The sequence below is a fragment of the Taudactylus pleione genome, unplaced genomic scaffold (genome assembly GCF_031769625.1).
Source record: "Taudactylus pleione unplaced genomic scaffold, aTauple2 ptg000070l, whole genome shotgun sequence".
NCBI classification, from domain to species: Eukaryota; Metazoa; Chordata; class Amphibia; order Anura; family Myobatrachidae; genus Taudactylus; species Taudactylus pleione.
The window spans coordinates 1,641,193-1,668,737 of record NW_028284472.1 but is presented as its reverse complement, the minus strand read 5'-3'; the positions used below and the strand labels follow the sequence as shown (position 1 = coordinate 1,668,737).

General features: G+C 36.6%; 18 non-coding genes across 18 annotated transcripts; all 18 read left to right on the top strand.

Annotated features, from left to right (window-relative positions):
• Positions 1–404: 404 nt before the first annotated feature.
• TRNAA-UGC (transfer RNA alanine (anticodon UGC)) lies at positions 405–476 on the top strand. The gene has a single exon. It is a non-coding gene; the product is annotated as a tRNA-Ala (tRNA).
• Positions 477–2,041: 1,565 nt separating this feature from the next.
• TRNAA-UGC (transfer RNA alanine (anticodon UGC)) lies at positions 2,042–2,113 on the top strand. Its single transcript has one exon. It is a non-coding gene; the product is annotated as a tRNA-Ala (tRNA).
• An 852-nt stretch (positions 2,114–2,965) lies between these two features.
• On the top strand, positions 2,966–3,037 carry TRNAA-UGC (transfer RNA alanine (anticodon UGC)). The gene has a single exon. It is a non-coding gene; the product is annotated as a tRNA-Ala (tRNA).
• A 1,761-nt stretch (positions 3,038–4,798) lies between these two features.
• On the top strand, positions 4,799–4,870 carry TRNAA-UGC (transfer RNA alanine (anticodon UGC)). Its single transcript has one exon. It is a non-coding gene; the product is annotated as a tRNA-Ala (tRNA).
• Positions 4,871–6,435: 1,565 nt separating this feature from the next.
• Positions 6,436–6,507, top strand: TRNAA-UGC (transfer RNA alanine (anticodon UGC)). The gene has a single exon. It is a non-coding gene; the product is annotated as a tRNA-Ala (tRNA).
• Positions 6,508–7,359: 852 nt separating this feature from the next.
• Positions 7,360–7,431, top strand: TRNAA-UGC (transfer RNA alanine (anticodon UGC)). Its single transcript has one exon. It is a non-coding gene; the product is annotated as a tRNA-Ala (tRNA).
• A 1,761-nt stretch (positions 7,432–9,192) lies between these two features.
• TRNAA-UGC (transfer RNA alanine (anticodon UGC)) lies at positions 9,193–9,264 on the top strand. Its single transcript has one exon. It is a non-coding gene; the product is annotated as a tRNA-Ala (tRNA).
• An 850-nt stretch (positions 9,265–10,114) lies between these two features.
• Positions 10,115–10,186, top strand: TRNAA-UGC (transfer RNA alanine (anticodon UGC)). The gene has a single exon. It is a non-coding gene; the product is annotated as a tRNA-Ala (tRNA).
• An 852-nt stretch (positions 10,187–11,038) lies between these two features.
• TRNAA-UGC (transfer RNA alanine (anticodon UGC)) lies at positions 11,039–11,110 on the top strand. Its single transcript has one exon. It is a non-coding gene; the product is annotated as a tRNA-Ala (tRNA).
• Positions 11,111–12,871: 1,761 nt separating this feature from the next.
• TRNAA-UGC (transfer RNA alanine (anticodon UGC)) lies at positions 12,872–12,943 on the top strand. Its single transcript has one exon. It is a non-coding gene; the product is annotated as a tRNA-Ala (tRNA).
• A 1,565-nt stretch (positions 12,944–14,508) lies between these two features.
• TRNAA-UGC (transfer RNA alanine (anticodon UGC)) lies at positions 14,509–14,580 on the top strand. The gene has a single exon. It is a non-coding gene; the product is annotated as a tRNA-Ala (tRNA).
• An 852-nt stretch (positions 14,581–15,432) lies between these two features.
• TRNAA-UGC (transfer RNA alanine (anticodon UGC)) lies at positions 15,433–15,504 on the top strand. The gene has a single exon. It is a non-coding gene; the product is annotated as a tRNA-Ala (tRNA).
• A 1,761-nt stretch (positions 15,505–17,265) lies between these two features.
• TRNAA-UGC (transfer RNA alanine (anticodon UGC)) lies at positions 17,266–17,337 on the top strand. The gene has a single exon. It is a non-coding gene; the product is annotated as a tRNA-Ala (tRNA).
• A 2,488-nt stretch (positions 17,338–19,825) lies between these two features.
• TRNAA-UGC (transfer RNA alanine (anticodon UGC)) lies at positions 19,826–19,897 on the top strand. Its single transcript has one exon. It is a non-coding gene; the product is annotated as a tRNA-Ala (tRNA).
• Positions 19,898–20,747: 850 nt separating this feature from the next.
• Positions 20,748–20,819, top strand: TRNAA-UGC (transfer RNA alanine (anticodon UGC)). The gene has a single exon. It is a non-coding gene; the product is annotated as a tRNA-Ala (tRNA).
• Positions 20,820–21,672: 853 nt separating this feature from the next.
• Positions 21,673–21,744, top strand: TRNAA-UGC (transfer RNA alanine (anticodon UGC)). Its single transcript has one exon. It is a non-coding gene; the product is annotated as a tRNA-Ala (tRNA).
• A 1,764-nt stretch (positions 21,745–23,508) lies between these two features.
• On the top strand, positions 23,509–23,580 carry TRNAA-UGC (transfer RNA alanine (anticodon UGC)). The gene has a single exon. It is a non-coding gene; the product is annotated as a tRNA-Ala (tRNA).
• Positions 23,581–26,068: 2,488 nt separating this feature from the next.
• TRNAA-UGC (transfer RNA alanine (anticodon UGC)) lies at positions 26,069–26,140 on the top strand. The gene has a single exon. It is a non-coding gene; the product is annotated as a tRNA-Ala (tRNA).
• Positions 26,141–27,545: the final 1,405 nt, after the last annotated feature.

Genomic DNA, 27,545 nt, shown 5'->3' with positions numbered 1-27,545 from the left:
TAGATTGTCTGGTGAAACATTAGTTAGCAATGCCCAAGAGGCTGTCATAGCATGCATCCTTTGTGCCCTTCTACTAAGTTCTGACACTGATGACCAAACAGAATGTAAGAAAGCCCTCTAGTTAGCAAAACTTGATCAATATCCACACCATTCATTAGAAAAAGTAGGGTATTCTGATGACAAACCAGTCTCTGATGGAGAACTTTAAGAGCATTCCAATGTTTGGAATGGGCATCTTCTTGCATTCTCATCAGCCATGAAAACCATAAAGTCCTTGAAGTCAAGCATGGTATAATGGTTATACTTCCATCCTCTAATATGTCCCTAATAACACTGAAAAGTAGTAAATCTCTAGTGAAATGTAAAGCTGCAATCACTTTTGTATAAAAATATAGCAGCTCATAGGGGATGTAGCTCAGTGGTAGAGCGCATGCTTTGCATGTATGAGGCCCCGGGTTCAATCTCTGGCATCTCCATGTTTTGCAAAATGCAGCTTTTTACCATATGTAAACTCTCTAGAAGAGCCACAGATTACAAACAATCCAATAAAAGTACTCGACAGCAACAGTCAAAGTTGAATACAAATCATAAAAAATCAATCAAATATGATTATATTCAACATCGTCTTCATACCATTTTTCAAAGTAAAGTTCCCATTGAATGCCTATAGCCATTCTCCTACACTGAGGGAAAACATATGGTAAGTAGGAAATAGATTTTTTATTTTCAGTGGGAACTGAAGGCGACTACCTGAGCAAAGTTTAATAAAAGAGCGAGACAAATAATATAGTAAAACTAATTGATTAAGATTGAGAGACAAGTTTAAACACTTTGTGAACAAAAAGAGGATGGACAAGGGCTTGGAGGGCAAGCACTTAATGAAATTTCAAAGAATGGAATGATGACAACATATCAACTCTAGATATATTGTCTGGTGAAGCATTAGTTAGCAATGCCCAAGAGGCAGTCATAGCATGTATCCTTTGTGCTCTTCTACTAAGTTCAAGCATGGTATAATGGTTATACTTCCATCCTCTAAGATGTCCCTAATAACACTGAAAAGTAGTAAATCTCTAGTGAAATGTAAAGCTGCAATCACTTGTGCATAAAAATATAGCATCTCATAGGGGATGTAGCTCGGTGGTAGAGTGCATATATGAGGACAAGGGTTCATTCCCCAGCATCTCCATGTTTTGCAAAATGCAGCTTTTTACCATATGTAAACTCTCTAGAAGAGCCACAGATAACAAGCAATCCAATAAAAGTACTCTACAGCAACAGTCAAAGTTGAATACAAATCATAAAAAATCAATCAAATATGATTATATTCAACATCTTCTTCATACCATTTTTCAAAGTAAAGTTCCCATTGAATGCCTATTGCCATTCTCCTACACTGAGGGAAAACATATGGAAAGTAGGGAATAGTTTTTTTTATTTTCAGTGGGAACTGAAGGCGACTACCTGAGCAAAGTTTAATAAAAGAGTGAGACAAATGATATAGTAAAACTAATTGATTAAGATTGAGAGACAAGTTCAAACACTTTGTGAACAGAAATAGGATGGACAAGGGCTTGGAGGGCAAGCACTTAATGAAATTTCAAAGCTTGGAATGATGACAACATATCAACTCTAGATAGATTGTCTTGTGAAGCATTAGTTAGCAATGCCCAAGAGGCAGTCATAGCATGCATCCTTTGTGCCCTTCTACTAAATTCTGACACTGATGACCAAACAGAATGTAAGAATGCCCTCTAGTTAGCAAAACTTGATCAATATCTACACCATTCATTAGTAAAAGTAGGGGATTCTGATGATAAACCAGTCTCTGATGGAGAACTTTAAGAGCATTCCAATGTTTGGAATGGGCATCTCCTTGCATTCTCATCAGCCATGAAAACCATAAAGTCCTTGAAGTCAAGCATGGTATAATGGTTATACTTCCATCCTCTAAGATGTCTCTAATAACACTGAAAAGTAGTAAATTTCTAGTGAAAAGTAAAGCTGCAATCACTTTTGTATAAAAATATAGCAGCTCATAGGGGATGTAGCTCAGTGGTAGAACGCATGCTTTGCATGTATGAGGCCCCGGGTTCAATCTCCGGCATCTCCGTGTTTTGCAAAATGCAGCTTTTTACCATATGTAAACTCTCTAGAAGAGCCACAGATAACAAGCAATCCAATAAAAGTACTCTACAGCAACAGTCAAAGTTGAATACAAATCATAAAAAATCAATCAAATATGATTATATTCAACATCGTCTTCATACCATTTTTCAAAGTAAAGTTCCCATTGAATGCCTATTGCCATTCTCCTACACTGAGGGAAAACATATGGAAAGTAGGGAATATTTTTTTTTATTTTCAGTGGGAACTGAAGGCGACTACCTGAGCAAAGTTTAATAAAAGAGTGAGACAAATAATATAGTAAAACTAATTGATTAAGATTGAGAGACAAGTTCAAACACTTTGTGAACAGAAAGAGGATGGACAAGGGCTTGGAGGGCAAGCACTTAATGAAATTTCAAAGCATGGAATGATGACAACATATCAACTCTAGATAGATTGTCTGGTGAAGCATTAGTTAGCAATGCCCAAGAGGCAGTCATAGCATGCATCCCTTGTGCCCTTCTACTAAATTCTGACACTGATGACCAAACAGAATGTAAGAATGCCCTCTAGTTAGCAAAACTTGATCAATATCTACACCATTCATTAGTAAAAGTAGGGGATTCTGATGATAAACCAGTCTCTGATGGAGAACTTTAAGAGCATTCCAATGTTTGGAATGGGCATCTCCTTGCATTCTCATCAGCCATGAAAACCATAAAGTCCTTGAAGTCAAGCATGGTATAATGGTTATACTTCCATCCTCTAAGATGTCTCTAATAACACTGAAAAGTAGTAAATTTCTAGTGAAAAGTAAAGCTGCAATCACTTTTGTATAAAAATATAGCAGCTCATAGGGGATGTAGCTCAGTGGTAAAGCGCATGCTTTGCATGTATGAGGCCCCGGGTTCAATCTCCGGCATCTCCATGTTTTGCAAAATGCAGCTTTTTACCATATGTAAACTCTCTAGAAGAGCCACAGATAACAAGCAATCCAATAAAAGTACTCTACAGCAACAGTCAAAGTTGAATACAAATCATAAAAAATCAATCAAATATGATTATATTCAACATCGTCTTCATACCATTTTAAAAAGTAAAGTTCCCATTGAATGCCTATAGCCATTCTCCTACACTGAGGGAAAACATATGGTAAGTAGGAAATAGATTATTTATTTTCAGTGGGAACTGAAGGCGACTACCTGAGCAAAGTTTAATAAAAGAGCGAGACAAATAATATAGTAAAACTAATTGATTAAGATTGAGAGACAAGTTTAAACACTTTGTGAACAAAAAGAGGATGGACAAGGGCTTGGAGGGCAAGCACTTAATGAAATTTCAAAGCATGGAATGATGACAACATATCAACTCTAGATAGATTGTCTGGTGAAGCATTAGTTAGCAATTCCCAAGAGGCAGTCATAGCATGCATCCTTTGTGCCCTTCTACTAAATTCTGACACTGATGACCAACAGAATGTAAGAAAGCACTCTAGTTAGCAAAACTTGATCAATATCTACACCATTCATTAGTAAAAGTAGGGGATTCTGATGATAAACCAGTCTCTGATGGAGAACTTTAAGAGCATTCCAATGTTCGGAATGGGCATCTCCTTGCATTCTCATCAGCCATGAAAACCATAAAGTTCTTGATGTCAAGCATGGTATAATGGTTATACTTCCATCCTCTAAGATGTCCCTAATAACACTGAAAAGTAGTAAATCTCTAGTGAAATGTAAAGCTGCAATCACTTTTGCATAAGAAAATAGCAGCTCTAAGGGGATGTAGCTCAGTGCTTTGCATGTAGGAGGCCCGGGTTCAATCCCAGGCATCTCCATGTTTTGCAAAATACAGCTATTTACCATATGTAAACTCTCTAGAAGAGACACAGATAACAAGCAAACCAATAAAAGTAATCTACAGCAATAGTCAAAGTTGAATACAAATCATAAAAAATCAATCAAATATGATTATTTTCAACATCTACTTCATACCATTTTTCAAAGTAAAGTTCCCATTGAATGCCTATTGCCATTCTCCTACACTGAGGGAAAACATAGGGAAAGTAGGGAATAGTTTTTTTTATTTTCAGTGGGAACTGAAGGCTACTACCTGAGCAAAGTTTAATAAAAGAGCGAGACAAATAATATAGTAAAACTAATTGATTAAGATTGAGAGACAAGTTCAAACACTTTGTGAACAAAAAGAGGATGGACATGGGCTTGGAGGGCATGCACTTAATGAAATTTCAAAGCATGGAATGATGACAACATATCAACTCTAGATAGATTGTCTGGTGAAACATTAGTTAGCAATGCCCAAGAGGCAGTCATAGCATGCATCCTTTGTGCCCTTCTACTAAGTTCTGACACTGATGACCAAACAGAATGTAAGAAAGCCCTCTAGTTAGCAAAACTTGATCAATATCCACACCATTCATTAGAAAAAGTAGGGTATTCTGATGACAAACCAGTCTCTGATGGAGAACTTTAAGAGCATTCCAATGTTTGGAATGGGCATCTTCTTGCATTCTCATCAGCCATGAAAACCATAAAGTCCTTGAAGTCAAGCATGGTATAATGGTTATACTTCCATCCTCTAATATGTCCCTAATAACACTGAAAAGTAGTAAATCTCTAGTGAAATGTAAAGCTGCAATCACTTTTGTATAAAAATATAGCAGCTCATAGGGGATGTAGCTCAGTGGTAGAGCGCATGCTTTGCATGTATGAGGCCCCGGGTTCAATCTCTGGCATCTCCATGTTTTGCAAAATGCAGCTTTTTACCATATGTAAACTCTCTAGAAGAGCCACAGATTACAAACAATCCAATAAAAGTACTCGACAGCAACAGTCAAAGTTGAATACAAATCATAAAAAATCAATCAAATATGATTATATTCAACATCGTCTTCATACCATTTTTCAAAGTAAAGTTCCCATTGAATGCCTATAGCCATTCTCCTACACTGAGGGAAAACATATGGTAAGTAGGAAATAGATTTTTTATTTTCAGTGGGAACTGAAGGCGACTACCTGAGCAAAGTTTAATAAAAGAGCGAGACAAATAATATAGTAAAACTAATTGATTAAGATTGAGAGACAAGTTTAAACACTTTGTGAACAAAAAGAGGATGGACAAGGGCTTGGAGGGCAAGCACTTAATGAAATTTCAAAGAATGGAATGATGACAACATATCAACTCTAGATATATTGTCTGGTGAAGCATTAGTTAGCAATGCCCAAGAGGCAGTCATAGCATGTATCCTTTGTGCTCTTCTACTAAGTTCAAGCATGGTATAATGGTTATACTTCCATCCTCTAAGATGTCCCTAATAACACTGAAAAGTAGTAAATCTCTAGTGAAATGTAAAGCTGCAATCACTTGTGCATAAAAATATAGCATCTCATAGGGGATGTAGCTCGGTGGTAGAGTGCATATATGAGGACAAGGGTTCATTCCCCAGCATCTCCATGTTTTGCAAAATGCAGCTTTTTACCATATGTAAACTCTCTAGAAGAGCCACAGATAACAAGCAATCCAATAAAAGTACTCTACAGCAACAGTCAAAGTTGAATACAAATCATAAAAAATCAATCAAATATGATTATATTCAACATCTTCTTCATACCATTTTTCAAAGTAAAGTTCCCATTGAATGCCTATTGCCATTCTCCTACACTGAGGGAAAACATATGGAAAGTAGGGAATAGTTTTTTTTATTTTCAGTGGGAACTGAAGGCGACTACCTGAGCAAAGTTTAATAAAAGAGTGAGACAAATGATATAGTAAAACTAATTGATTAAGATTGAGAGACAAGTTCAAACACTTTGTGAACAGAAATAGGATGGACAAGGGCTTGGAGGGCAAGCACTTAATGAAATTTCAAAGCTTGGAATGATGACAACATATCAACTCTAGATAGATTGTCTTGTGAAGCATTAGTTAGCAATGCCCAAGAGGCAGTCATAGCATGCATCCTTTGTGCCCTTCTACTAAATTCTGACACTGATGACCAAACAGAATGTAAGAATGCCCTCTAGTTAGCAAAACTTGATCAATATCTACACCATTCATTAGTAAAAGTAGGGGATTCTGATGATAAACCAGTCTCTGATGGAGAACTTTAAGAGCATTCCAATGTTTGGAATGGGCATCTCCTTGCATTCTCATCAGCCATGAAAACCATAAAGTCCTTGAAGTCAAGCATGGTATAATGGTTATACTTCCATCCTCTAAGATGTCTCTAATAACACTGAAAAGTAGTAAATTTCTAGTGAAAAGTAAAGCTGCAATCACTTTTGTATAAAAATATAGCAGCTCATAGGGGATGTAGCTCAGTGGTAGAACGCATGCTTTGCATGTATGAGGCCCCGGGTTCAATCTCCGGCATCTCCGTGTTTTGCAAAATGCAGCTTTTTACCATATGTAAACTCTCTAGAAGAGCCACAGATAACAAGCAATCCAATAAAAGTACTCTACAGCAACAGTCAAAGTTGAATACAAATCATAAAAAATCAATCAAATATGATTATATTCAACATCGTCTTCATACCATTTTTCAAAGTAAAGTTCCCATTGAATGCCTATTGCCATTCTCCTACACTGAGGGAAAACATATGGAAAGTAGGGAATATTTTTTTTTATTTTCAGTGGGAACTGAAGGCGACTACCTGAGCAAAGTTTAATAAAAGAGTGAGACAAATAATATAGTAAAACTAATTGATTAAGATTGAGAGACAAGTTCAAACACTTTGTGAACAGAAAGAGGATGGACAAGGGCTTGGAGGGCAAGCACTTAATGAAATTTCAAAGCATGGAATGATGACAACATATCAACTCTAGATAGATTGTCTGGTGAAGCATTAGTTAGCAATGCCCAAGAGGCAGTCATAGCATGCATCCCTTGTGCCCTTCTACTAAATTCTGACACTGATGACCAAACAGAATGTAAGAATGCCCTCTAGTTAGCAAAACTTGATCAATATCTACACCATTCATTAGTAAAAGTAGGGGATTCTGATGATAAACCAGTCTCTGATGGAGAACTTTAAGAGCATTCCAATGTTTGGAATGGGCATCTCCTTGCATTCTCATCAGCCATGAAAACCATAAAGTCCTTGAAGTCAAGCATGGTATAATGGTTATACTTCCATCCTCTAAGATGTCTCTAATAACACTGAAAAGTAGTAAATTTCTAGTGAAAAGTAAAGCTGCAATCACTTTTGTATAAAAATATAGCAGCTCATAGGGGATGTAGCTCAGTGGTAGAGCGCATGCTTTGCATGTATGAGGCCCCGGGTTCAATCTCCGGCATCTCCATGTTTTGCAAAATGCAGCTTTTTACCATATGTAAACTCTCTAGAAGAGCCACAGATAACAAGCAATCCAATAAAAGTACTCTACAGCAACAGTCAAAGTTGAATACAAATCATAAAAAATCAATCAAATATGATTATATTCAACATCGTCTTCATACCATTTTAAAAAGTAAAGTTCCCATTGAATGCCTATAGCCATTCTCCTACACTGAGGGAAAACATATGGTAAGTAGGAAATAGATTATTTATTTTCAGTGGGAACTGAAGGCGACTACCTGAGCAAAGTTTAATAAAAGAGCGAGACAAATAATATAGTAAAACTAATTGATTAAGATTGAGAGACAAGTTTAAACACTTTGTGAACAAAAAGAGGATGGACAAGGGCTTGGAGGGCAAGCACTTAATGAAATTTCAAAGCATGGAATGATGACAACATATCAACTCTAGATAGATTGTCTGGTGAAGCATTAGTTAGCAATTCCCAAGAGGCAGTCATAGCATGCATCCTTTGTGCCCTTCTACTAAATTCTGACACTGATGACCAACAGAATGTAAGAAAGCACTCTAGTTAGCAAAACTTGATCAATATCTACACCATTCATTAGTAAAAGTAGGGGATTCTGATGATAAACCAGTCTCTGATGGAGAACTTTAAGAGCATTCCAATGTTCGGAATGGGCATCTCCTTGCATTCTCATCAGCCATGAAAACCATAAAGTCCTTGATGTCAAGCATGGTATAATGGTTATACTTCCATCCTCTAAGATGTCCCTAATAACACTGAAAAGTAGTAAATCTCTAGTGAAATGTAAAGCTGCAATCACTTTTGCATAAGAAAATAGCAGCTCTAAGGGGATGTAGCTCAGTGCTTTGCATGTAGGAGGCCCGGGTTCAATCCCAGGCATCTCCATGTTTTGCAAAATACAGCTATTTACCATATGTAAACTCTCTAGAAGAGACACAGATAACAAGCAAACCAATAAAAGTAATCTACAGCAATAGTCAAAGTTGAATACAAATCATAAAAAATCAATCAAATATGATTATTTTCAACATCTACTTCATACCATTTTTCAAAGTAAAGTTCCCATTGAATGCCTATTGCCATTCTCCTACACTGAGGGAAAACATAGGGAAAGTAGGGAATAGTTTTTTTTATTTTCAGTGGGAACTGAAGGCGACTACCTGAGCAAAGTTTAATAAAAGAGTGAGACAAATGATATAGTAAAACTAATTGATTAAGATTGAGAGACAAGTTCAAACACTTTGTGAACAGAAAGAGGATGGACAAGGGCTTGGAGGGCAAGCACTTAATGAAATTTCAAAGCATGGAATTATGACAACATTTCAACTCTAGATAGATTGTCTGGTGAAGCATTAGTTAGCAATGCCCAAGAGGCAATCATAGCATGCATCCTTTGTGCCCTTCTACTAAATTCTGACACTGATGACCAAACAGAATGTAAGAATGCCCTCTAGTTAGCAAAACTTGATCAATATCTACACCATTCATTAGTAAAAGTAGGGGATTCTGATGATAATCCAGTCTCTGATGGAGAACTTTAAGAGCATTCCAATGTTTGGAATGGGCATCTCCTTGCATTCTCATCAGCCATGAAAACCATAAAGTCCTTGAAGTCAAGCATGGTATAATGGTTATACTTCCATCCTCTAAGATGTCTCTAATAACACTGAAAAGTAGTAAATTTCTAGTGAAAAGTAAAGCTGCAATCACTTTTGTATAAAAATATAGCAGCTCATAGGGGATGTAGCTCAGTGGTAGAGTGCATGCTTTGCATGTATGAGGCCCCGGGTTCAATCTCCGGCATCTCCATGTTTTGCAAAATGCAGCTTTTTACCATATGTAAACTCTCTAGAAGAGCCACAGATAACAAGCAATCCAATAAAAGTACTCGACAGCAACAGTCAAAGTTGAATACAAATCATAAAAAATCAATCAAATATGATTATATTCAACATCGTCTTCATACCATTTTTCAAAGTAAAGTTCCCATTGAATGCCTATAGCCATTCTCCTACACTGAGGGAAAACATATGGTAAGTAGGAAATAGATTTTTTATTTTCAGTGGGAACTGAAGGCGACTACCTGAGCAAAGTTTAATAAAAGAGCGAGACAAATAATATAGTAAAACTAATTGATTAAGATTGAGAGACAAGTTTAAACACTTTGTGAACAAAAGAGGATGGACAAGGGCTTGGAGGGCAAGCACTTAATGAAATTTCAAAGAATGGAATGATGACAACATATCAACTCTAGATAGATTGTCTTGTGAAGCATTAGTTAGCAATGCCCAAGAGGCAGTCATAGCATGCATCCTTTGTGCCCTTCTACTAAATTCTGACACTGATGACCAAACAGAATGTAAGAATGCCCTCTAGTTAGCAAAACTTGATCAATATCTACACCATTCATTAGTAAAAGTAGGGGATTCTGATGATAAACCAGTCTCTGATGGAGAACTTTAAGAGCATTCCAATGTTTGGAATGGGCATCTCCTTGCATTCTCATCAGCCATGAAAACCATAAAGTCCTTGAAGTCAAGCATGGTATAATGGTTATACTTCCATCCTCTAAGATGTCTCTAATAACACTGAAAAGTAGTAAATTTCTAGTGAAAAGTAAAGCTGCAATCACTTTTGTATAAAAATATAGCAGCTCATAGGGGATGTAGCTCAGTGGTAGAACGCATGCTTTGCATGTATGAGGCCCCGGGTTCAATCTCCGGCATCTCCGTGTTTTGCAAAATGCAGCTTTTTACCATATGTAAACTCTCTAGAAGAGCCACAGATAACAAGCAATCCAATAAAAGTACTCTACAGCAACAGTCAAAGTTGAATACAAATCATAAAAAATCAATCAAATATGATTATATTCAACATCGTCTTCATACCATTTTTCAAAGTAAAGTTCCCATTGAATGCCTATTGCCATTCTCCTACACTGAGGGAAAACATATGGAAAGTAGGGAATATTTTTTTTTATTTTCAGTGGGAACTGAAGGCGACTACCTGAGCAAAGTTTAATAAAAGAGTGAGACAAATAATATAGTAAAACTAATTGATTAAGATTGAGAGACAAGTTCAAACACTTTGTGAACAGAAAGAGGATGGACAAGGGCTTGGAGGGCAAGCACTTAATGAAATTTCAAAGCATGGAATGATGACAACATATCAACTCTAGATAGATTGTCTGGTGAAGCATTAGTTAGCAATGCCCAAGAGGCAGTCATAGCATGCATCCCTTGTGCCCTTCTACTAAATTCTGACACTGATGACCAAACAGAATGTAAGAATGCCCTCTAGTTAGCAAAACTTGATCAATATCTACACCATTCATTAGTAAAAGTAGGGGATTCTGATGATAAACCAGTCTCTGATGGAGAACTTTAAGAGCATTCCAATGTTTGGAATGGGCATCTCCTTGCATTCTCATCAGCCATGAAAACCATAAAGTCCTTGAAGTCAAGCATGGTATAATGGTTATACTTCCATCCTCTAAGATGTCTCTAATAACACTGAAAAGTAGTAAATTTCTAGTGAAAAGTAAAGCTGCAATCACTTTTGTATAAAAATATAGCAGCTCATAGGGGATGTAGCTCAGTGGTAAAGCGCATGCTTTGCATGTATGAGGCCCCGGGTTCAATCTCCGGCATCTCCATGTTTTGCAAAATGCAGCTTTTTACCATATGTAAACTCTCTAGAAGAGCCACAGATAACAAGCAATCCAATAAAAGTACTCTACAGCAACAGTCAAAGTTGAATACAAATCATAAAAAATCAATCAAATATGATTATATTCAACATCGTCTTCATACCATTTTAAAAAGTAAAGTTCCCATTGAATGCCTATAGCCATTCTCCTACACTGAGGGAAAACATATGGTAAGTAGGAAATAGATTATTTATTTTCAGTGGGAACTGAAGGCGACTACCTGAGCAAAGTTTAATAAAAGAGCGAGACAAATAATATAGTAAAACTAATTGATTAAGATTGAGAGACAAGTTTAAACACTTTGTGAACAAAAAGAGGATGGACAAGGGCTTGGAGGGCAAGCACTTAATGAAATTTCAAAGCATGGAATGATGACAACATATCAACTCTAGATAGATTGTCTGGTGAAGCATTAGTTAGCAATTCCCAAGAGGCAGTCATAGCATGCATCCTTTGTGCCCTTCTACTAAATTCTGACACTGATGACCAACAGAATGTAAGAAAGCACTCTAGTTAGCAAAACTTGATCAATATCTACACCATTCATTAGTAAAAGTAGGGGATTCTGATGATAAACCAGTCTCTGATGGAGAACTTTAAGAGCATTCCAATGTTCGGAATGGGCATCTCCTTGCATTCTCATCAGCCATGAAAACCATAAAGTTCTTGATGTCAAGCATGGTATAATGGTTATACTTCCATCCTCTAAGATGTCCCTAATAACACTGAAAAGTAGTAAATCTCTAGTGAAATGTAAAGCTGCAATCACTTTTGCATAAGAAAATAGCAGCTCTAAGGGGATGTAGCTCAGTGCTTTGCATGTAGGAGGCCCGGGTTCAATCCCAGGCATCTCCATGTTTTGCAAAATACAGCTATTTACCATATGTAAACTCTCTAGAAGAGACACAGATAACAAGCAAACCAATAAAAGTAATCTACAGCAATAGTCAAAGTTGAATACAAATCATAAAAAATCAATCAAATATGATTATTTTCAACATCTACTTCATACCATTTTTCAAAGTAAAGTTCCCATTGAATGCCTATTGCCATTCTCCTACACTGAGGGAAAACATAGGGAAAGTAGGGAATAGTTTTTTTTATTTTCAGTGGGAACTGAAGGCTACTACCTGAGCAAAGTTTAATAAAAGAGCGAGACAAATAATATAGTAAAACTAATTGATTAAGATTGAGAGACAAGTTCAAACACTTTGTGAACAAAAAGAGGATGGACATGGGCTTGGAGGGCATGCACTTAATGAAATTTCAAAGCATGGAATGATGACAACATATCAACTCTAGATAGATTGTCTGGTGAAACATTAGTTAGCAATGCCCAAGAGGCAGTCATAGCATGCATCCTTTGTGCCCTTCTACTAAGTTCTGACACTGATGACCAAACAGAATGTAAGAAAGCCCTCTAGTTAGCAAAACTTGATCAATATCCACACCATTCATTAGAAAAAGTAGGGTATTCTGATGACAAACCAGTCTCTGATGGAGAACTTTAAGAGCATTCCAATGTTTGGAATGGGCATCTTCTTGCATTCTCATCAGCCATGAAAACCATAAAGTCCTTGAAGTCAAGCATGGTATAATGGTTATACTTCCATCCTCTAATATGTCCCTAATAACACTGAAAAGTAGTAAATCTCTAGTGAAATGTAAAGCTGCAATCACTTTTGTATAAAAATATAGCAGCTCATAGGGGATGTAGCTCAGTGGTAGAGCGCATGCTTTGCATGTATGAGGCCCCGGGTTCAATCTCTGGCATCTCCATGTTTTGCAAAATGCAGCTTTTTACCATATGTAAACTCTCTAGAAGAGCCACAGATTACAAACAATCCAATAAAAGTACTCGACAGCAACAGTCAAAGTTGAATACAAATCATAAAAAATCAATCAAATATGATTATATTCAACATCGTCTTCATACCATTTTTCAAAGTAAAGTTCCCATTGAATGCCTATAGCCATTCTCCTACACTGAGGGAAAACATATGGTAAGTAGGAAATAGATTTTTTATTTTCAGTGGGAACTGAAGGCGACTACCTGAGCAAAGTTTAATAAAAGAGCGAGACAAATAATATAGTAAAACTAATTGATTAAGATTGAGAGACAAGTTTAAACACTTTGTGAACAAAAAGAGGATGGACAAGGGCTTGGAGGGCAAGCACTTAATGAAATTTCAAAGAATGGAATGATGACAACATATCAACTCTAGATATATTGTCTGGTGAAGCATTAGTTAGCAATGCCCAAGAGGCAGTCATAGCATGTATCCTTTGTGCTCTTCTACTAAGTTCAAGCATGGTATAATGGTTATACTTCCATCCTCTAAGATGTCCCTAATAACACTGAAAAGTAGTAAATCTCTAGTGAAATGTAAAGCTGCAATCACTTGTGCATAAAAATATAGCATCTCATAGGGGATGTAGCTCGGTGGTAGAGTGCATATATGAGGACAAGGGTTCATTCCCCAGCATCTCCATGTTTTGCAAAATGCAGCTTTTTACCATATGTAAACTCTCTAGAAGAGCCACAGATAACAAGCAATCCAATAAAAGTACTCTACAGCAACAGTCAAAGTTGAATACAAATCATAAAAAATCAATCAAATATGATTATATTCAACATCTTCTTCATACCATTTTTCAAAGTAAAGTTCCCATTGAATGCCTATTGCCATTCTCCTACACTGAGGGAAAACATATGGAAAGTAGGGAATAGTTTTTTTTATTTTCAGTGGGAACTGAAGGCGACTACCTGAGCAAAGTTTAATAAAAGAGTGAGACAAATGATATAGTAAAACTAATTGATTAAGATTGAGAGACAAGTTCAAACACTTTGTGAACAGAAATAGGATGGACAAGGGCTTGGAGGGCAAGCACTTAATGAAATTTCAAAGCTTGGAATGATGACAACATATCAACTCTAGATAGATTGTCTTGTGAAGCATTAGTTAGCAATGCCCAAGAGGCAGTCATAGCATGCATCCTTTGTGCCCTTCTACTAAATTCTGACACTGATGACCAAACAGAATGTAAGAATGCCCTCTAGTTAGCAAAACTTGATCAATATCTACACCATTCATTAGTAAAAGTAGGGGATTCTGATGATAAACCAGTCTCTGATGGAGAACTTTAAGAGCATTCCAATGTTTGGAATGGGCATCTCCTTGCATTCTCATCAGCCATGAAAACCATAAAGTCCTTGAAGTCAAGCATGGTATAATGGTTATACTTCCATCCTCTAAGATGTCTCTAATAACACTGAAAAGTAGTAAATTTCTAGTGAAAAGTAAAGCTGCAATCACTTTTGTATAAAAATATAGCAGCTCATAGGGGATGTAGCTCAGTGGTAGAACGCATGCTTTGCATGTATGAGGCCCCGGGTTCAATCTCCGGCATCTCCGTGTTTTGCAAAATGCAGCTTTTTACCATATGTAAACTCTCTAGAAGAGCCACAGATAACAAGCAATCCAATAAAAGTACTCTACAGCAACAGTCAAAGTTGAATACAAATCATAAAAAATCAATCAAATATGATTATATTCAACATCGTCTTCATACCATTTTTCAAAGTAAAGTTCCCATTGAATGCCTATTGCCATTCTCCTACACTGAGGGAAAACATATGGAAAGTAGGGAATATTTTTTTTTATTTTCAGTGGGAACTGAAGGCGACTACCTGAGCAAAGTTTAATAAAAGAGTGAGACAAATAATATAGTAAAACTAATTGATTAAGATTGAGAGACAAGTTCAAACACTTTGTGAACAGAAAGAGGATGGACAAGGGCTTGGAGGGCAAGCACTTAATGAAATTTCAAAGCATGGAATGATGACAACATATCAACTCTAGATAGATTGTCTGGTGAAGCATTAGTTAGCAATGCCCAAGAGGCAGTCATAGCATGCATCCCTTGTGCCCTTCTACTAAATTCTGACACTGATGACCAAACAGAATGTAAGAATGCCCTCTAGTTAGCAAAACTTGATCAATATCTACACCATTCATTAGTAAAAGTAGGGGATTCTGATGATAAACCAGTCTCTGATGGAGAACTTTAAGAGCATTCCAATGTTTGGAATGGGCATCTCCTTGCATTCTCATCAGCCATGAAAACCATAAAGTCCTTGAAGTCAAGCATGGTATAATGGTTATACTTCCATCCTCTAAGATGTCTCTAATAACACTGAAAAGTAGTAAATTTCTAGTGAAAAGTAAAGCTGCAATCACTTTTGTATAAAAATATAGCAGCTCATAGGGGATGTAGCTCAGTGGTAGAGCGCATGCTTTGCATGTATGAGGCCCCGGGTTCAATCTCCGGCATCTCCATGTTTTGCAAAATGCAGCTTTTTACCATATGTAAACTCTCTAGAAGAGCCACAGATAACAAGCAATCCAATAAAAGTACTCTACAGCAACAGTCAAAGTTGAATACAAATCATAAAAAATCAATCAAATATGATTATATTCAACATCGTCTTCATACCATTTTAAAAAGTAAAGTTCCCATTGAATGCCTATAGCCATTCTCCTACACTGAGGGAAAACATATGGTAAGTAGGAAATAGATTATTTATTTTCAGTGGGAACTGAAGGCGACTACCTGAGCAAAGTTTAATAAAAGAGCGAGACAAATAATATAGTAAAACTAATTGATTAAGATTGAGAGACAAGTTTAAACACTTTGTGAACAAAAAGAGGATGGACAAGGGCTTGGAGGGCAAGCACTTAATGAAATTTCAAAGCATGGAATGATGACAACATATCAACTCTAGATAGATTGTCTGGTGAAGCATTAGTTAGCAATTCCCAAGAGGCAGTCATAGCATGCATCCTTTGTGCCCTTCTACTAAATTCTGACACTGATGACCAACAGAATGTAAGAAAGCACTCTAGTTAGCAAAACTTGATCAATATCTACACCATTCATTAGTAAAAGTAGGGGATTCTGATGATAAACCAGTCTCTGATGGAGAACTTTAAGAGCATTCCAATGTTCGGAATGGGCATCTCCTTGCATTCTCATCAGCCATGAAAACCATAAAGTCCTTGATGTCAAGCATGGTATAATGGTTATACTTCCATCCTCTAAGATGTCCCTAATAACACTGAAAAGTAGTAAATCTCTAGTGAAATGTAAAGCTGCAATCACTTTTGCATAAGAAAATAGCAGCTCTAAGGGGATGTAGCTCAGTGCTTTGCATGTAGGAGGCCCGGGTTCAATCCCAGGCATCTCCATGTTTTGCAAAATACAGCTATTTACCATATGTAAACTCTCTAGAAGAGACACAGATAACAAGCAAACCAATAAAAGTAATCTACAGCAATAGTCAAAGTTGAATACAAATCATAAAAAATCAATCAAATATGATTATTTTCAACATCTACTTCATACCATTTTTCAAAGTAAAGTTCCCATTGAATGCCTATTGCCATTCTCCTACACTGAGGGAAAACATAGGGAAAGTAGGGAATAGTTTTTTTTATTTTCAGTGGGAACTGAAGGCGACTACCTGAGCAAAGTTTAATAAAAGAGTGAGACAAATGATATAGTAAAACTAATTGATTAAGATTGAGAGACAAGTTCAAACACTTTGTGAACAGAAAGAGGATGGACAAGGGCTTGGAGGGCAAGCACTTAATGAAATTTCAAAGCATGGAATTATGACAACATTTCAACTCTAGATAGATTGTCTGGTGAAGCATTAGTTAGCAATGCCCAAGAGGCAATCATAGCATGCATCCTTTGTGCCCTTCTACTAAATTCTGACACTGATGACCAAACAGAATGTAAGAATGCCCTCTAGTTAGCAAAACTTGATCAATATCTACACCATTCATTAGTAAAAGTAGGGGATTCTGATGATAATCCAGTCTCTGATGGAGAACTTTAAGAGCATTCCAATGTTTGGAATGGGCATCTCCTTGCATTCTCATCAGCCATGAAAACCATAAAGTCCTTGAAGTCAAGCATGGTATAATGGTTATACTTCCATCCTCTAAGATGTCTCTAATAACACTGAAAAGTAGTAAATTTCTAGTGAAAAGTAAAGCTGCAATCACTTTTGTATAAAAATATAGCAGCTCATAGGGGATGTAGCTCAGTGGTAGAGTGCATGCTTTGCATGTATGAGGCCCCGGGTTCAATCTCCGGCATCTCCATGTTTTGCAAAATGCAGCTTTTTACCATATGTAAACTCTCTAGAAGAGCCACAGATAACAAGCAATCCAATAAAAGTACTCGACAGCAACAGTCAAAGTTGAATACAAATCATAAAAAATCAATCAAATATGATTATATTCAACATCGTCTTCATACCATTTTTCAAAGTAAAGTTCCCATTGAATGCCTATAGCCATTCTCCTACACTGAGGGAAAACATATGGTAAGTAGGAAATAGATTTTTTATTTTCAGTGGGAACTGAAGGCGACTACCTGAGCAAAGTTTAATAAAAGAGCGAGACAAATAATATAGTAAAACTAATTGATTAAGATTGAGAGACAAGTTTAAACACTTTGTGAACAAAAGAGGATGGACAAGGGCTTGGAGGGCAAGCACTTAATGAAATTTCAAAGAATGGAATGATGACAACATATCAACTCTAGATATATTGTCTGGTGAAGCATTAGTTAGCAATGCCCAAGAGGCAGTCATAGCATGTATCCTTTGTGCTCTTCTACTAAGTTCAAGGATGGTATAATGGTTATACTTCCATCCTCTAAGATGTCCCTAATAACACTGAAAAGTAGTAAATCTCTAGTGAAATGTAAAGCTGCAATCACTTGTGCATAAAAATATAGCATCTCATAGGGGATGTAGCTCGGTGGTAGAGTGCATATATGAGGACAAGGGTTCATTCCCCAGCATCTCCATGTTTTGCAAAATGCAGCTTTTTACCATATGTAAACTCTCTAGAAGAGCCACAGATAACAAGCAATCCAATAAAAGTACTCTACAGCAACAGTCAAAGTTGAATACAAATCATAAAAAATCAATCAAATATGATTATATTCAACATCTTCTTCATACCATTTTTCAAAGTAAAGTTCCCATTGAATGCCTATTGCCATTCTCCTACACTGAGGGAAAACATATGGAAAGTAGGGAATAGTTTTTTTTATTTTCAGTGGGAACTGAAGGCGACTACCTGAGCAAAGTTTAATAAAAGAGTGAGACAAATGATATAGTAAAACTAATTGATTAAGATTGAGAGACAAGTTCAAACACTTTGTGAACAGAAATAGGATGGACAAGGGCTTGGAGGGCAAGCACTTAATGAAATTTCAAAGCTTGGAATGATGACAACATATCAACTCTAGATAGATTGTCTTGTGAAGCATTAGTTAGCAATGCCCAAGAGGCAGTCATAGCATGCATCCTTTGTGCCCTTCTACTAAATTCTGACACTGATGACCAAACAGAATGTAAGAATGCCCTCTAGTTAGCAAAACTTGATCAATATCTACACCATTCATTAGTAAAAGTAGGGGATTCTGATGATAAACCAGTCTCTGATGGAGAACTTTAAGAGCATTCCAATGTTTGGAATGGGCATCTCCTTGCATTCTCATCAGCCATGAAAACCATAAAGTCCTTGAAGTCAAGCATGGTATAATGGTTATACTTCCATCCTCTAAGATGTCTCTAATAACACTGAAAAGTAGTAAATTTCTAGTGAAAAGTAAAGCTGCAATCACTTTTGTATAAAAATATAGCAGCTCATAGGGGATGAAGCTCAGTGGTAGAGCGCATGCTTTGCATGTATGAGGCCCCGGGTTCAATCTACGGCATCTCCGTGTTTTGCAAAATGCAGCTTTTTACCATATGTAAACTCTCTAGAAGAGCCACAGATAACAAGCTATCCAATAAAAGTACTCTACAGCAACAGTCAAAGTTGAATACAAATCATAAAAAATTAATCAAATATGATTATATTCAACATCGTCTTCATACCATTTTTCAAAGATAAGTTCCCATTGAATGCCTATAGCCATTCTCCTACACTGAGGGAAAACATATGGTAAGTAGGAAATAGATTTTTTATTTTCAGTGGGAACTGAAGGCGACTACCTGAGCAAAGTTTAATAAAAGAGCGAGACAAATAATATAGTAAAACTAATTGATTAAGATTGAGAGACAAGTTTAAACACTTTGTGAACAAAAAGAGGATGGACAAGGGCTTGGAGGGCAAGCACTTAATGAAATTTCAAAGAATGGAATGATGACAACATATCAACTCTAGATAGATTGTCTGGTGAAGCATTAGTTAGCAATGCCCAAGAGGCAGTCATAGCATGCATCCTTTGTGCCCTTCTACTAAATTCTGACACTGATGACCAAACAGAATGTACGAATGCCCTCTAGTTAGCAAAACTTGATCAATATCTACACCATTCATTAGTAAAAGTAGGGGATTCTGATGATAAACCAATCTCTGATGGAGAACTTTAAGAGCATTCCAATGTTTGGAATGGGCATCTCCTTGCATTCTCATCAGCCATGAAAACCATAAAGTCCTTGAAGTCAAGCATGGTATAATGGTTATACTTCCATCCTCTAAGATGTCCCTAATAACACTGAAAAGTAGTAAATCTCTAGTGAAATGTAAAGCTGCAATCACTTTTGTATTAAAAATATAGCAGCTCATAGCGGATGTAGCTCAGTGGTAGAGCGCGTGCTTTGCATGTATGAGGCCCTGGGTTCAATCCCCGGCATCTCCATGTTTTGCAAAATACAGCTTTTTACCATATGTAAACTCTGTAGAAGAGTCACAGATAACAAGCAATCCAATAAAAGTACTCTACAGCAATTGTCAAAGTTGAATACAAATCATAAAAAATCAATCAAATATGATTATATTCAACATCGTCTTCATACCATTTTTCAAAGTAAAGTTCCCATTGAATGCCTATTGCCATTCTCCTACACTGAGGGAAATCATATGGTAAGTAGGAAATAGATTTTTTATTTTCAGTGGGAACTGTTGGTGACTACCTGAGCAAAGTTTAATAAAAGAGCGAGACAAATAATATAGTAAAACTAATTGATTAAGATTGAGAGACATATTCAAACACTTTGTGAACAAAAAGAGGATGGACATGGGCTTGGAGGGCAAGCTCTTAATGAAATTTCAAAGCATGGATTGATGACAACATATCAACTGTAGCTAGATTGTCTGGTGAAGCATTAGCTAGCTAGCCCAAGAGGCAGTAATAGCATGCATCCTTTGTGCTCTTCTACTAAGTTCTGACACTGATGACCAAACAGAATGTAAGAAAGCCCTCTAGTTAGCAAAACTTGATCAATATCCACACCATTCATTAGTAAAAGTAGGGGATTCTGATGATAAACCATTCTCTGATGGAGAACTTTAAGAGCATTCCAATGTTCGGAATGGGCATCTACTTGCATTCTCATCAGCAATGAAAACCATAAAGTCCTTGAAGTCAAGCATGGTATAATGGTTATACTTCCATCCTCTAAGATGTCCCTAATAACACTGAAAAGTAGTAAATCTCTAGTGAAATGTAAAGCTGCTATCACTTGTGCATAAAAATATAGCATCTCATAGGGGATGTAGCTTGGTGGTAGAGGGCATGCTTTGCATGTATGAGGCCCTGGGTTCAATCCCCAGCATCTCCATGTTTTGCAAAATACAGCTTTTTACCATATGTAAACTCTCTAGAAGAGACACAGATAACAAGCAAACCAATAAAAGTAATCTACAGCAATAGTCAATGCTGAATTCAAATCATAAAAAATCAATCAAATATGATTATTTTCAACATCTTCTTCATAGCATTTTTCAAAGTAAAGTTCCCATTGAATGCCTATTGCCATTCTCATACACTGAGGGAAAACATATGGAAAGTAGGGAATATTTTTTTTTATTTTCAGTGGGAACTGAAGGCGACTACCTGAGCAAAGTTTAATAAAAGAGTGAGACAAATAATATAGTAAAACTAATTGATTAAGATTGAGAGACAAGTTCAAACACTTTGTGAACAGAAAGAGGATGGACAAGGGCTTGGAGGGCAAGCGCTTAATGAAATTTCAAAGCATGGAATGATGACAACATATCAACTCTAGATAGATTGTCTGGTGAAGCATTAGTTAGCAATGCACAAGAGGCAGTCATAGCATGCATCCTTTGTGCCCTTCTACTAAATTCTGACACTGATGACCAAACAGAATGTACGAATGCCCTCTAGTTAGCAAAACTTGATCAATATCTACACCATTCATTAGTAAAAGTAGGAGATTCTGATGATAAACCAATCTCTGATGGAGAACTTTAAGAGCATTCCAATGTTTGGAATGGGCATCTCCTTGCATTCTCATCAGCCATGAAAACCATAAAGTCCTTGAAGTCAAGCATGGTATAATGGTTATACTTCCATCCTCTAAGATGTCCCTAATAACACTGAAAAGTAGTAAATCTCTAGTGAAATGTAAAGCTGCAATCACTTTTGTATTAAAAATATAGCAGCTCATAGCGGATGTAGCTCAGTGGTAGAGCGCATGCTTTGCATGTATGAGGCCCTGGGTTCAATCCCCGGCATCTCCATGTTTTGCAAAATACAGCTTTTTACCATATGTAAACTCTGTAGAAGAGTCACAGATAACAAGCAATCCAATAAAAGTACTCTACAGCAATTGTCAAAGTTGAATACAAATCATAAAATATCAATCAAATATGATTATATTCAACATCGTCTTCATACCATTTTTCAAAGTAAAGTTCCCATTGAATGCCTATTGCCATTCTCCTACACTGAGGGAAATCATATGGTAAGTACGAAATAGATTTTTTATTTTCAGTGGGAACTGTTGGTGACTACCTGAGCAAAGTTTAATAAAAGAGCGAGACAAATAATATAGTAAAACTAATTGATTAAGATTGAGAGACATATTCAAACACTTTGTGAACAAAAAGAGGATGGACATGGGCTTGGAGGGCAAGCACTTAATGAAATTTCAAAGCATGGATTGATGACAACATATCAACTGTAGCTAGATTGTCTGGTGAAGCATTAGATAGCTAGCCCAAGAGGCAGTAATAGCATGCATCCTTTGTGCTCTTCTACTAAGTTCTGACACTGATGACCAAACAGAATGTAAGAAAGCCCTCTAGTTAGCAAAACTTGATCAATATCCACACCATTCATTAGTAAAAGTAGGGGATTCTGATGATAAACCATTCTCTGATGGAGAACTTTAAGAGCATTCCAATGTTCGGAATGGGCATCTACTTGCATACTCATCAGCAATGAAAACCATAAAGTCCTTGAAGTCAAGCATGGTATAATGGTTATACTTCCATCCTCTAAGATGTCCCTAATAACACTGAAAAGTAGTAAATCTCAAGTGAAATGTAAAGCTGCAATCACTTGTGCATAAAAATATAGCATCTCATAGGGGATGTAGCTCGGTGGTAGAGTGCATATATGAGGCCCCGGGTTCAATCCCAGGCATCTCCATGTTTTGCAAAATACAGCTTTTTACCATATGTAAACTCTCTAGAAGAGACACAGATAACAAGCAAACCAATAAAAGTAATCTACAGCAATAGTCAATGTTGAATTCAAATCATAAAAAATCAATCAAATATGATTATTTTCAACATCTTCTTCATAGCATTTTTCAAAGTAAAGTTCCCATTGAATGCCTATTGCCATTCTCATACACTGAGGGAAAACATATGGAAAGTAGGGAATATTTTTTTTTATTTTCAGTGGGAACTGAAGGCGACTACCTGAGCAAAGTTTAATAAAAGAGTGAGACAAATAATATAGTAAAACTAATTGATTAAGATTGAGAGACAAGTTCAAACACTTTGTGAACAGAAAGAGGATGGACAAGGGCTTGGAGGGCAAGCGCTTAATTAAATTTCAAAGCATGGAATGATGACAACATATCAACTCTAGATAGATTGTCTGGTGAAGCATTAGTTAGCAATGCACAAGAGGCAGTCATAGCATGCATCCTTTGTGCCCTTCTACTAAATTCTGACACTGATGACCAACAGAATGTAAGAAAGCCCTCTAGTTAGCAAAACTTGATCAATATCTACACCATTCATTAGTAAAAGTAGGGGATTCTGATGATAAACCATTCTCTGATGGAGAACTTTAAGAGCATTCCAATGTTCGGAATGGGCATCTCCTTGCATTCTCATCAGCCATGAAAACCATAAAGTCCTTGAAGTCAAGCATGGTATAATGGTTATACTTCCATCCTCTAAGATGTCCCTAATAACACTGAAAAGTAGTAAATCTCTTGTGAAATGTAAAGCTGCAATCACTTTTGCATAAGAAAATAGCAGCTCATAGGGGATGTAGCTCAGTGGTAGAGCGCATGCTTTGCATGTATGAGGCCCCGGGTTCAATCCATGGCTTCTCCATGTTTTGCAATATGCAGCTTTTTACCATATGTAAACTCTCTAGAAGAGCCACAGATTACAAACAATCCAATAAAAGTACTCGACAGCAACAGTCAAAGTTGAATACAAATCATAAAAAATCAATCAAATATGATTATATTCAACATCGTCTTCATACCATTTTTCAAAGTAAAGTTCCCATTGAATGCCTATAGCCATTCTCCTACACAGAGGGAAAACATATGGTAAGTAGGAAATAGATTTTTTATTTTCAGTGGGAACTGAAGGCGACTACCTGAGCAAAGTTTAATAAAAGAGCGAGACAAATAATATAGTAAAACTAATTGATTAAGATTGAGAGACAAGTTTAAACACTTTGTGAACAAAAAGAGGATGGACAAGGGCTTGGAGGGCAAGCACTTCATGAAATTTCAAAGAATGGAATGATGACAACATATCAACTCTAGATATATTGTCTGGTGAAGCATTAGTTAGCAATGCCCAAGAGGCAGTCATAGCATGTATCCTTTGTGCTCTTCTACTAAGTTCAAGCATGGTATAATGGTTATACTTCCATCCTCTAAGATGTCCCTAATAACACTGAAAAGTAGTAAATCTCTAGTGAAATGTAAAGCTGCAATCACTTGTGCATAAAAATATAGCATCTCATAGGGGATGTAGCTCGGTGGTAGAGTGCATATATGAGGACAAGGGTTCATTCCCCAGCATCTCCATGTTTTGCAAAATGCAGCTTTTTACCATATGTAAACTCTCTAGAAGAGCCACAGATAACAAGCAATCCAATAAAAGTACTCTACAGCAACAGTCAAAGTTGAATACAAATCATAAAAAATCAATCAATTATGATTATATTCAACATCTTCTTCATACCATTTTTCAAAGTAAAGTTCCCATTGAATGCCTATTGCCATTCTCCTACACTGAGGGAAAACATATGGAAAGTAGGGAATAGTTTTTTTTATTTTCAGTGGGAACTGAAGGCGACTACCTGAGCAAAGTTTAATAAAAGAGTGAGACAAATGATATAGTAAAACTAATTGATTAAGATTGAGAGACAAGTTCAAACACTTTGTGAACAGAAATAGGATGGACAAGGGCTTGGAGGGCAAGCACTTAATGAAATTTCAAAGCTTGGAATGATGACAACATATCAACTCTAGATAGATTGTCTTGTGAAGCATTAGTTAGCAATGCCCAAGAGGCCGTCATAGCATGCATCCTTTGTGCCCTTCTACTAAATTCTGACACTGATGACCAAACAGAATGTAAGAATGCCCTCTAGTTAGCAAAACTTGATCAATATCTACACCATTCATTAGTAAAAGTAGGGGATTCTGATGATAAACCAGTCTCTGATGGAGAACTTTAAGAGCATTCCAATGTTTGGAATGGGCATCTCCTTGCATTCTCATCAGCCATGAAAACCATAAAGTCCTTGAAGTCAAGCATGGTATAATGGTTATACTTCCATCCTCTAAGATGTCTCTAATAACACTGAAAAGTAGTAAATTTCTAGTGAAAAGTAAAGCTGCAATCACTTTTGTATAAAAATATAGCAGCTCATAGGGGATTTAGCTCAGTGGTAGAGCGCATGCTTTGCATGTATGAGGCCCCGGGTTCAATCTCCGACATCTCCGTGTTTTGCAAAATGCAGCTTTTTACCATATGTAAACTCTCTAGAAGAGCCACAGATAACAAGCAATCCAATAAAAGTACTCTACAGCAACAGTCAAAGTTGAATACAAATCATAAAAAATCAATCAAATATGATTATATTCAACATCGTCTTCATACCATTTTTCAAAGTAAAGTTCCCATTGAATGCCTATTGCCATTCTCCTACACTGAGGGAAAACATATGGAAAGTAGGGAATAGTTTTTTTTATTTTCAGTGGGAACTGAAGGCGACTACCTGAGCAAAGTTTAATAAAAGAGTGAGACAAATAATATAGTACAACTAATTGATTAAGATTGAGAGACAAGTTCAAACACTTTGTGAACAGAAAGAGGATGGACAAGGGCTTGGAGGGCAAGCACTTAATGAAATTTCAAAGCATGGAATTATGACAACATATCAACTCTAGATAGATTGTCTGGTGAAGCATTAGTTAGCAATGCCCAAGAGGCAGTCATAGCATGCATCCTTTGTGCCCTTCTACTAAATTCTGACACTGATGACCAACAGAATGTAAGAATGCCCTCTAGTTAGCAAAACTTGATCAATATCTACACCATTCATTAGTAAAAGTAGGGGATTCTGATGATAAACCAGTCTCTGATGGAGAACTTTAAGAGCATTCCAATGTTTGGAATGGGCATCTCCTTGCATTCTCATCAGCCATGAAAACCATAAAGTCCTTGAAGTCAAGCATGGTATAATGGTAATACTTCCATCCTCTAAGATGTCTCTAATAACACTGAAAAGTAGTAAATTTCTAGTGAAAAGTAAAGCTGCAATCACTTTTGTATAAAAATATAGCAGCTCATAGGGGATGTAGCTCAGTGGTAGAACGCATGCTTTGCATGTATGAGGCCCCGGGTTCAATCCCCGGCATCTCCATGTTTTGCAAAATGCAGCTTTTTACCATATGTAAACTCTCTAGAAGAGCCACAGATAACAAGCAATCCAATAAAAGTACTCTACAGCAACAGTCAAAGTTGAATACAAATCATAAAAAATTAATCAAATATGATTATATTCAACATCGTCTTCATACCATTTTTCAAAGTAAAGTTCCCATTGAATGCCTATAGCCATTCTCCTACACTGAGGGAAAACATATGGTAAGTAGGAAATAGATTTTTTATTTTCAGTGGGAACTGAAGGCGACTACCTGAGCAAAGTTTAATAAAAGAGCGAGACAAATAATATAGTAAAACTAATTGATTAAGAATGAGAGACAAGTTTAAACACTTTGTGAACAAAAAGAGGATGGACAAGGGCTTGGAGGGCAAGCACTTAATGAAATTTCAAAGCATGGAATGATGACAACATATCAACTCTAGATAGATTGTCTGGTGAAGCATTAGTTAGCAATGCCCAAGAGGCAGTCATAGCATGCATCCTTTGTGCCCTTCTACTAAATTCTGACACTGATGACCAACAGAATGTAAGAAAGCCCTCTAGTTAGCAAAACTTGATCAATATCTACACCATTCATTAGTAAAAGTAGGGGATTCTGATGATAAACCATTCTCTGATGGAGAACTTTAAGAGCATTCCAATGTTCAGAATGGGCATCTCCTTGCATTCTCATCAGCCATGAAAACCATAAAGTCCTTGAAGTCAAGCATGGTATAATGGTTATACTTCCATCCTCTAAGATGTCCCTAATAACACTGAAAAGTAGTAAATCTCTAGTGAAATGTAAAGCTGCAATCACTTGTGCATAAAAATATAGCATCTCATAGGGGATGTAGCTCGGTGGTAGAGTGCATATATGAGGACAAGGGTTCATTCCCCAGCATCTCCATGTTTTGCAAAATGCAGCTTTTTACCATATGTAAACTCTCTAGAAGAGCCACAGATAACAAGCAATCCAATAAAAGTACTCTACAGCAACAGTCAAAGTTGAATACAAATCATAAAAAATCAATCAATTATGATTATATTCAACATCTTCTTCATACCATTTTTCAAAGTAAAGTTCCCATTGAATGCCTATTGCCATTCTCCTACACTGAGGGAAAACATATGGAAAGTAGGGAATATTTTTTTTTATTTTCAGTGGGAACTGAAGGCGACTACCTGAGCAAAGTTTAATAAAAGAGTGAGACAAATAATATAGTAAAACTAATTGATTAAGATTGAGAGACAAGTTCAAACACTTTGTGAACAGAAAGAGGATGGACAAGGGCTTGGAGGGCAAGCGCTTAATTAAATTTCAAAGCATGGAATGATGACAACATATCAACTCTAGATAGATTGTCTGGTGAAGCATTAGTTAGCAATGCACAAGAGGCAG